Consider the following 10806-nt stretch of genomic DNA (forward strand, 5'->3'; position numbering starts at 1 on the left):
CTCTGGAATGGAAAAGAGATGGAGAGAATGAGCCAAGAGGTCAGAAACCAATATCTTCCTCCTCATTGATTTCCCAATCCTCTCTCTTCCTTGTTTTTTTCTTCTCCATTCAAATGGCTTCTTCATAAAGTAAATCCTTTGGTAGCTCTTTTAGGAAGAATCTGTGAGTGGTAAATTTCCTCAGATATGTCTTTTTTTTTATATTTAATTTAAACTATTTATTGTTGAAGGTATTACATATGTCTCCTTTTTCTCTCGTTGACCTCTCCCTGTCTACTCGCGCCCCCCCGGCACATGCCCGCACCCCCTCAGATAAATCTTAAAACACATTTATTTTGCCTTATTTTACCATTTCAGTTGAATGATCATTTAGTTAGAAATAGAATTCTAAGCTGACAGTTTTGAAATTTCTATTCCATTGACTCTGAACTTGATAAGTCCTGTTTAAGTCCATTGTTGTTTTAACTAATGTTTTCTTTTAGTAAAAACTACAGGCCCAGTACACGAATTTGTGCACCAGTGGGTTCCCTCGGCCTGGCCTGTGGGATTGGGCCAAAACTGGCTCTCTGACATCCCCCAATGGGTCCCGGATTGTGAGAGGGTGCAAGCCGGGTCGAGGGACCCTATTGATGCATGATTGGGGCCAGGGCCAGATGCGGGAGATTGGTCAGCTGGGGAGGGACCACAGGAGGGCTCCAGGGCATGTCCGGCCTGTCTCACTCAGTCCCGATCGGCTGGACCCTGCTGGTCAGTGCATGTCATAGTGAGCGGTTGAGCGGCCTTAGCATATCATTAGCATATTATGCTTTGATTGGTTGAACGGCTGACCGGTCAACCTGACACTTAGCATATTAGATTTTTATTATATAGGATTGTAAAAATATCTTGTTGTTTTAATGTTTTCTTTTTATTTTAGGTGTAATGTAATTATTTATCCTGAACATTCATGTCTTTCATTAATTCAAGAAAATTCTCAGTCATTATCTTTTGAAATATTGCCTTTCACTCTCCATTTGTTCCTTTGTAAACTATTAATAGACACTGGACATCTCCCTTCTTTCTTCCATGTCTCTTAAACTCTCATTTTTTCCATTTCTCTGATATTCACATTTTGTGTATGTTCTCTTAGTTTTATATTTCAGGTCATGAATTCTCTATTTAGGAAATTAAGCTTTTAAGCTACAATTATATTTTTTAATTTTTCTTTCACGAAGTCCTATTTTTAAAGCCTATCTTTTGTAGTACCTCATTTTCCTATGCTTGTTTTTCTTTCTTATCTCTTAAATTATTTTTATAAGATATATATTTTTTATAATGCTATAAGCTGACGTTTTAGGGAGGAATGTTTGGCGAATGTATAAATCTATTGTTTATTGAATCCAATAACTTTCACAGATGGCAAATTGTTTCCTCTTTTGTTTTATAATTTTCAGAATGTGGGTTTATCTTCAGTGGGTAGTTTTTTCTATACAAACTTGAATTTAGAAGTTCCCTGCCAAATAGCTTCTTGTATATTTGATTTTTGCTTTTGCCAGGCTGCTGAGTGGTACCACCAACAGGGACAAACTTTTACATTCACTTTTTTTAAATCCTCACCCGAGGATATTTTCCCATTGATTTTTTAAAGAGAGTGGAAGAGAGAGGGAAAGACAGAGAGAAACATTGATGTGAGAGAAACACATAGATTGGTTGCCTCCTGCACGAGCCTCAACCAGGGCCTGGGCCAGGGAGGAGCCTGAAACCACAGTGCATGACCTTAACCGGAATTGGACCTGGGACACTCCAGTCCCCAGGCTGAGCTATCCAAACCGGCCAGAGCTACATTCACTTTTTGATGTGGGGTAGGGTGGGGTTGCAAGACAAGATTTTCTGGACCATGAAGAAGTTTCAAATCTTACATGGGATAAATTCAGTATTTTCAGATTCCAAATCCATACCTGAAGTAAACTTGGGGCTTTGATTTCTTAGGCATTGACAAGTTTCCTTTGAGTCTCCCTGGAACAGTGGAGAAAGTTTTTCTATTCCTTTCAGAGGTACATCCCTTTCAGTATCCCCGCATAGGTTTAAAGTTCATGTCCCTAAATATTAGCGTTAATTTCTAAGTCTGAAAATTACCTCTGCCCACCCTGGTGTCTGCATAGTGAGCTGTGTGTTCAAAGTAGTACTCGTGTTTAATTCTTTTACCAAAGTTAAAAGGTGTTTTTTTTGAGGTGATAATTCAAAATTAAGGGTCATTTCATAGAAAACAAGACTTTGGACTTAGCCGGTTTGGTTCAGTGGATAGAGTGTTGGCCGGCAGACCAAAGGGTCCCAGGTTCAATTCTGATCAAGGGCACGTACTTTGGTTTCTGGCTTCTCCCTGGCCAGAGCCCTGGTCAGGGCGTATGCAGGAGGCAACCAATCGATGTGTTTCTCTTACATCAATATTTCTCTCTGTGTTTGCCTCTCTTTTCCACTCTCTATAAAAAAAAAATCAATAGAAAAATATCCTCAGATGAGGATTAATAAAAAAAAGACTGGTTTCATAGAAAAGTGGATGCATTGAGGATTTCATTTCCTTGTATGAAAATGATATGAATGACTTTGACTGTTATAGGCCAATGAGAGAAAAAAAAACCACACTATAAGCAAAGGTAATACATGAATTATAGGTTCAAATCAAGTGCAAGCTTAATGTATAAATGAGTGGAAGTTTTATAAGTAGCCCAAATAGAGACAAATGGTGGAAGAATTGAACGGAATCCTCACATAGCAAACACTGTAAAGGGCATGTTGTCATACATGGGAGAATTCCATCTTTGTACATAAACACTTTCAAGAGCTCCTCCTCAAAAAACGGATCACAGCCCTGCCAGCGTGGCTCAATAGTTGAGCGTCAGCCTAGGTATGAACCAGGAAGTTATGGTTTGATTCCAGTTGGGGCATATGCCCAGGTTGTGGGCTCAATCCCCAGTGTGGGGTGTGGAGGAGGCAGCCTATCAATGATTCTCTGTCATCACTGATGTTTCCATCTCTCTCTCCCTCTCCCTTCCTCTCTGAAATCAATATTTTAAAAAATGGATCACAAATTCCAAATATGAGCATGTAGACAGACATACACCCCACTTCACCTGTGAATCTCTAAACAAATGTCATATTATTTTGTCTATTCAAACACAGCTGAATTTAAAAAAAATTATTCTCTTGTAATTTTATATTTTGTTTATAAGTCTAACATATATGTAGACTAAAAGCAGAAATTAAGCCTTCTTGTGTCAGGGGAGCATATAAAAGGTGAGGAAAAAGATGGGGTAGGATATAGCTTATAGGAGTCTCTGACAGGTTAGATCCAGACAGTCATTTTCAAAAGCATCCTGCTTAAGTGGTTTGGGTAGCTTTTGCTTCGACTTAATTTGCTTATTTTCAATTTTCCCCAAATTATGCCATAAATTCATTATCTATTCACTAATCAAATACAATCCAAAGGCACTTTTAGCCTGTCTAGGACTTCCCTGGTGTATGTCTGGTGTCAACAGAAAATACAGAAAGGATAGAGAAGAAAGGCCTTACTTGTCTGTCTGCACCTTTTCAAGGTGTCTCAGCTTTTCATATCCACAAACAGGAGGTGCATCCCCTCTAGGCTAACAAGGCTTAGTAAACAGGGAAAGCTTCCACCTCTTTCTGAACCACGGAACTATCCATGGACTAGACATTAGTCATCTTCCTTCCCATCCCCTTCTTTCCTCTTTCTTCCATCATCTCCCTTTGTCCTCAAACATGATGCACCATTAACAAACAATACTCTCAGAGCGTCTAGGGAGGACACTGGGCAAGGAGAGGAAGGGCTTATTTTCATTCTCATGCAATGGTTTTAGAGGAATGTATTTGCTAACACACTAACCCTTGCCTATGAAAGAGAACACTGTGGACCAAGAAAATGTGTGTGTGTGTGTGTGTGTGTGTGTGTGTGTGTGTGTGTGTGTGTGTTTATTGGGGGGAGGGAGTAATACAGTGGATCCTAGAATTCAAAAATCCAAAATAGCTCTTGGTAATATCCTCATGGTCCTTATTCTTGGCCTTACACATTTATTTCAATGTTAAAGAAAAGACAGCCTTGGGAACTATCTTATGATTTCCTATTCCAAAACGGGAGGCTATTTTGGGTTAGGTTAGTCTTTATGTCATATTAAGAGATTGACATCGAAGCAATTGGCATGGCTTGTTATAAACCTCCGACCCTGTCTATTTTACTCAGTTGTACTCTAACATTTTCTACTCCTCTGCTAGGCTGAGAATTCTTACAGGCCAGGGACCACCATCATTAGCATTATACTGAGCAGAGTTCATGGAATATTTAAGGGATAGAATGGAATCATGTTATCCCTAATTCACTCTCCTGCCTCCATCCAGTGCCCTGGAATGTGATCACCCTACTCAAGTGTCACGGTGATGCTGAGCACAGCAAAAGGGAAACAGCCTCTCAGGAGAAACCAGGAGGGCTCCTTCTAGTCAACACACACAGGCCAGGGGATGATTCATATAATCCCAACCAGGCAATCATTAGACAATAGGATTTCAAGTCGAGCAGCAATTATGAGTCATAAGAGTCATGCTCTAAGTTTGAGTATCCAGGTTTGTTTTGCTCCTCAGTTACATAAGTAATGGGCAGCACACCTTCCACACAGACAAAAACAAAAGGCCCAGATCATTTGAGTTTTTTAAATTTAAACACTCATTACGTACAAATATGTTTTAGTTTTATGTCTATGGAGGAAATAAAATGAATCATATACATTTTCTTCAATTTCATAAGTCTTTTGTTTGCATTCCTAGGAGTTATATTTATTTCCCTCAAATATCCACTCAAATATCACATCCTAAATTATTGTGAATAGATATTTGAAGTGAGGACTGGAGAATACAGTTTTTCCCATAGGAAAGCCTCTCCTCACATAATTGGCATAACTATTGCTCTTGAGAGAACATGAAATCTGTTATCTCTCTTTTTTAAAAATATATTTCTATTGATTTCAGAGAGGAAGGAAGAGGGAGAGAGATAGAAACATCGATGATGAAAATCATTGATCGGCCGCCTCCTGCACTCCCTCTATTGGGGATCTAGCCGGCAACCCGGGCATGTGCCCTTGACTGGAATCAAACCCAGGACCTTTCAGTCTGCAGGCTGACACTCGATCCACTGAACCAAACCAGCTAGGGCTCTGTTATCTCTTAAATAACTGACAAAGCATCATCGCAATATTAGTAGAGATGCTTAGTAGCAAAAGGGGGACAAAATCCCATTAATAAGTCATTGTGATAGATAAAGTTTTTCTCCTGGTTTTTGGTAAGAAAGAAATAGGCCACTTCTCTTTCTTGAGCCTTTTGAACCTCTTTGTACAGCCCTTGGCACGACTAAATTTTCTCTACCAGTCAACGTCCTTAGCAATTTTGACTTCCCACAAAGTGTCTCCCACACAATAGTGTCCAATATACAGTTGATAAGCGACTAGTGAATGAATGAGTGCATTTCTCGACTTTGACATGCTGGGCTTATGGTAGGTCCTTCATATGAACCTGTTGAACTGCTTTGACACTATTGTCAACACTTCGGTCAGAGCTGCTGCTCCTCATGCCACCTGTTGATTTTGACAGTTGCCAAATAAACAACACTTGTATACACATCCCTACAGATATGACTCAGAAATAGAGTGCTGTGTTGTACCCTGGTCATTCGACTCAAATCTTCCTGCTTTGTAATGATCTATGTAGAGTAAGAACAGGGCATGAAACCCAATTCCTTCCCCCGTCATTGGTGGCTGTAATGTCTTTACCAGTTTTACTTCAGTCATCAGAGCCCGATTGATATGCTTTATAAATGGGAACTTAAAAATCATAACTCATCAGCACGATTAGCTATATGTGTTTTAAGCTACCTGTTGTGGACAATAGTAATTCATTTGGCATGTCTTGCTGAGCATTAGCACAATAATGAAATCTGACGACAGTTGCCTTTTCAAAAAAATACATTTTTATTGATTTCAGAGAGAGAGGGAGAGGGAGAAAGAAAGAAGTATCAATAATGAGAAAGAATCATTCCTGCACACCCCCTACTGGGGATTGAGCCAGCAACCCAGGAATGTGCCCTGACCGGGAATCGAACCATGATCTCCTGGTTCATAGATCAATACTCAACCACTGAGCCATGTCAGCCAGGCCTACAGTTGCTATTTAAATTTTACTAATTATATAGTTAAACTCTATATATGATCACCTTAATCTTCTTGTCACTTGTTTAAACTTTTTTGAAAATGTATTTTTCAATCCAGAATTATAAAGGCTTTTAAAGTTTATTCTGATAATAATGTGTACAAGAATTAATAGCCCAACTTTTTTGAAATACTAGTTCAGAAATTCACACAACTTGTAAACTTCTTTTTTATAAGTACCATGCGCTAACCGATTGCACCACTGGAGCTCCTAAACTACTTTAAAAAAAAAAAAAAAAATATATATATATATATATATATATATATATATATATATATATATATATATATTTTATTGATTTCAGAGAGGAAGGGAGAGGGAGAGAGATGGAAACATCAATGATAAGAGAGAATCATTGATCAGCTGCCTCCCGCAGGCCCCTACTGGGGATCGAGTTGGCAACCCTGAGCATGTGCCATGACTGGGAATTGAACCACCATGACCTCCTGGTTCGTAGGTCGATGCTCAACCACTAAGCCACACCCTCATGCTACCTCAAATGGTAACGAAATAACTGATTATGTTCCTGGGATGTTCATAAAAAAATGAGGGGTGGTGCCCTGGCCAGTTTTTCTCAGTGGTTAGAATGCTGGCCTGTGGACCAAAGGGTTGCAGGTTCCATTCCCGGTACCTCGGTTGCAGGCTCACCCGGGAAGCAACCACTAATCAATGTGTCTCTCTCACATTGACGTTTTTTCTCTCCCTCCCTGTCTCACCTCCTCCCTCCCTTCCATCTCTTTCTAAAAACAAAACAAAAAACAGTGAAAGGTGGAATAATAATTTCACAGTATACACATATCAAATCATTATGTTGTATACCTTAAACTAATACAATGTTATATGTCGATTATATCTCAGTAAAATGGAAAAATGTTGAGGCCCCTGACTGCTTCTTCTCTCCCAGTCCCTGCCTCTCGAGAATCATGTACCCTTTGGTGCAGACAAAAAAACATGCAGCAGTTGGACAGGAAGTGAATGGCACTGAAACAGATTTCCAACATCAAGTGCTTGGGGGTTGGCAGAAAGTTCTTGAACATGACAGTGTTGGACTGAACTACAAAATGAAATTTGTTATCTACTTAAAACACCAAAAGCAAATGCCCTGTACTATATTGGCTGTCTGTTTTTTTAATAGCAAAATCTGGTGATCATTAGGCTGCCTCAGCAAGTGGCCTTGTTGTCATTGTTCCAGATACCAACCCTCATGGCTGAAATATTAAAGGAGAAGGTGAGTCTGACCAGTGCTGCTCGATGGTTGAGTGTTGACCTATGAACCAGAAGGTCATGGTTCAATTCCCAGGCAGGGCACATGCCCAGGTTGTGGGCTCGATCCCCAGTGAGGGGCGTGCAGGAGGTATCTGATCAATGGTTCTCTCTCACCATTGATGTCTCTCTCTCTCTCTCTCTCTCTCTCTCTCTCTCTCTCTCTCTCTCTCTCTTCCTTCCCCTTTTTCTCTGAAATCAATAAAAATATATAGTTTCTAAAATAAAGGAGAAGGTAAGAGCTGGGACTTTGGCACTGGTGCTGAGTTCTATGTGAATGCCACTGGAGATCCTTGGACCACTAAGCACAGAATGCACTCGTATGTAACAGAGGAGCTTCCCAACTCATAAATGCCAGTTTTCCAGTGGACCCCCAAAGGATGTCTATTTTTGGCCACTCCGTGGGAAACCATGGAGCTCTCATTTTTGCTTTAAAGAATCCTGGAAAGTATAAATCTGTATCAGCTTTTGATTCAATTTGCAATTCAGTGCTCTGTCCTTGGGGCAAAAAAACCTTTAGTGGATACTTTGAAACTGATCAAAGTAAATGGAAGCCTTATGATGCTGCCCATCTTGTAAAGTCCAATCCAAATTCTCAGCTGGACATACTAACTGATCAAGGAAAGGATGACCAGCTTCTTTCAGATGGACAGTTACTACCTGACAACTCGTAGCTGCCTGTACAGAAAAGAAGATCCCTGTTGTTTTTATTTATTTATTTTTAAATCTTTGTGGTTGAAAGTATTATATATGTCCCCTTTTCCCCCCAGTGAGCCCTTCTAGCCCACCCGTCCCCCCAATCCCTGTTGTTTTTAGATTGCAAGAGGTTATTAATCATAGCCACTACTTCATTGCAACCTTTATCACTAATCATGCAAAATAGCTACATGCCTAAAAAACCTTAGATAAGAAAATCTCTTCAGGATTATAAAAATTGTAATAAACAGAATTGTAGGGGAAACTATTTCAAAACAGTGTGTTTCATAATGCTAAAAATGCTTCATCCTATGTAGTTGAATCACTTTCTGAATAAATATATAAAATCTGAAGAAAAAAAAACCCCTGGGAAATTGATGAAGGTGGAATGATTGATTGACTAACCGTATTTTTCTGTCAATGCCAGCGAATGATAGTCTTGAAGGACTCGGAATTTCTGAACATGTTCCTTTAAGGGCTCATTGTCCGGGGCATCTCTAACGCATCTAATTGGCGCACAGGGAGAAATGGTGACATTGCCAATGGAAGCAAGGATGTTGAGGAATCTAATGCAACATTAATACATATATATCAGCTAAGGAGTTAGTAACCGGGATAACTTCATGTCTGACTGAGAAGAAGCAGCACTTCTATTTAATACCAAACACTATACCATAAAGGAATTATATGTAAGAAATAGATGTGCGTTATTTAAATCTTCTCCAGACAAATGTAACTTCAGTTCAATAGTACCTAATAATAAAACGTTAATATATTTTATTGCTTTTTGTGTATTAGGAAGAGATATCTACACTCATGGTCAAAAGAACTCAAAGTACCAGCTTTGCCACTTACTGCCAGTATGTCCTTGGTATGCCCTTAGAGGAGTTACTTAAATTCTGTGAGACTCAGTTTCCTCATCTTTAAAGTGGGGGTAATAAAACCTAAATCCTAAGCACAGTGCCTAGAGCTCAATAAATGTTCATTCCTCTATTAAATTTAAAAAGAGTTTTGACAAGCTCTAGTAAAGATGGAAACAAATTGTCAGATTTTGCTTCTCCAACGTCAAAAGTCATTAATAAATTTATCAAGTTCATGTATCACATTGCAAAAGAACTTAGAAAAAAATAGAAGTAAATGTTCTGGTTCTAGAGCCACAAAATGTTAGTGAAAACAAACAAACAAGTCTATGATTTTGAAGAAAGACTCAGCTGCCCTATCCAGGTAGCTCAGTTGGTTAGAGCACCATTCCAAACCACCAAAGTTGTGGATTTGATCCCCCATCTCGGCATATACAAGAATCAACCAATGAATGCATGGATAAATGAAACAATAAATCAATATTTCTCTCTCTCCCTTTCTCTCTCTCTCAAATCAATCAATAAGTAAATAATTAAAAGAATCTTCCCCTTGTGAGGGAAAAAGATGCAGTAAAGGAGCAATACAATGCAGTGGGAAATAAAAAAAGGTTTTGGAGACCATTAGGGTCACAGTCTAGCTCATTTATTAGTGTATAACCTTAAGCAAGAAACTTACTACCTTTAAGGCTCATTTTCTTTATTGCCAGGCAAAGGAGAATAGCATATTTCATTGAACTTAATAGTCTGTATATTGCCAATTAAACACAATGCTTTCTTATAAGGTAGAAGTTTTATTTCATACTTATTTAAAGAGCTCCTTTAAAAATATTTAGGTAGATTTTAATCATACCATTCTCATATCACCCTGATCCTATATAATAAAGAGGCAATATGCAAATTGACCACCACACCCTCACAAGATGGCTGCCTATGACCAGGCCGGCAGTGGGGTTAGTGAGGGATGACCAAACGACTGAACAGCAGACTGCGTGGGGCGACCAGGCTGGTGGGGGGGCCATGAGGGGTGACCAGGCCATCGGGGGGGCAGTTAGGGGCGACCAGGCCGGCAAAGGGGGGCAGTTGGGGGCGACCAGGTTGGCAGAGAGGGCAGTTGGGGGCTATTAGGATGGCTGGGGGGGGGCAGTGAGGGGCAATCAGGCCAGCAGGGGGGCAGTTGGGGGCGACCAGGCTGGCAGGCAGGTGAGCAATTAGGAGCCAGTGGTCCAGGATTGTGAGAGGGATGTCCGACTGCCGGTTTAGGCCAGAACTGGCAGTTGGACATCCTCCAAGGGGTCCTGGAATAGAGTGCAGACTGGGCTGAGGGAACCCCCTTCCCCCATGCACAAATTTCGTGCACCGGGCCTCTAGTGCATAGATAAAAAGACAAACTTAGCAACATAAATTACTTAATATATCCCTCAAATTTTACATAGAGACAGCCCTCTGAGTCACTTTGGACTCAGAGTCATTGGTGTCCCCATTTGTCTTCACAATACTGGCATGTCATTAAGAGCATTGGCAATGCTTATTTCTTAAAAGCTGCCTCCACTATTGCTTCTAGGATGTTTTTCCAAGTCATGCCTTGATGCTGCCACTTTTATGACCCCAGAGTAACAACCCCATTTGCACACAAGTAGGCAATGACAACTACTGTCATCACGCTGTCTTTCTGATAGTAGCTATGAGACATCACACACCATCTAATGTATCCTAAGATGCTAAGTGTGAAAAAATGAGCATC

General features: G+C 40.0%; 1 pseudogene across 1 annotated transcript; it reads left to right on the plus strand.

Annotated features, from left to right (window-relative positions):
* The first annotated feature begins 7221 nt into the window (after positions 1–7221).
* On the plus strand, positions 7222–8248 carry LOC308525565 (S-formylglutathione hydrolase-like; annotated as a pseudogene). Its single transcript has 2 exons — positions 7222–7474; positions 7745–8248. The product of its transcript is annotated as an S-formylglutathione hydrolase-like (transcript).
* Positions 8249–10806: the final 2558 nt, after the last annotated feature.

This window comes from Myotis nattereri (genome assembly GCF_964212035.1).
Source record: "Myotis nattereri genome assembly, chromosome: 9".
Taxonomy (NCBI): Eukaryota; Metazoa; Chordata; class Mammalia; order Chiroptera; family Vespertilionidae; genus Myotis; species Myotis nattereri.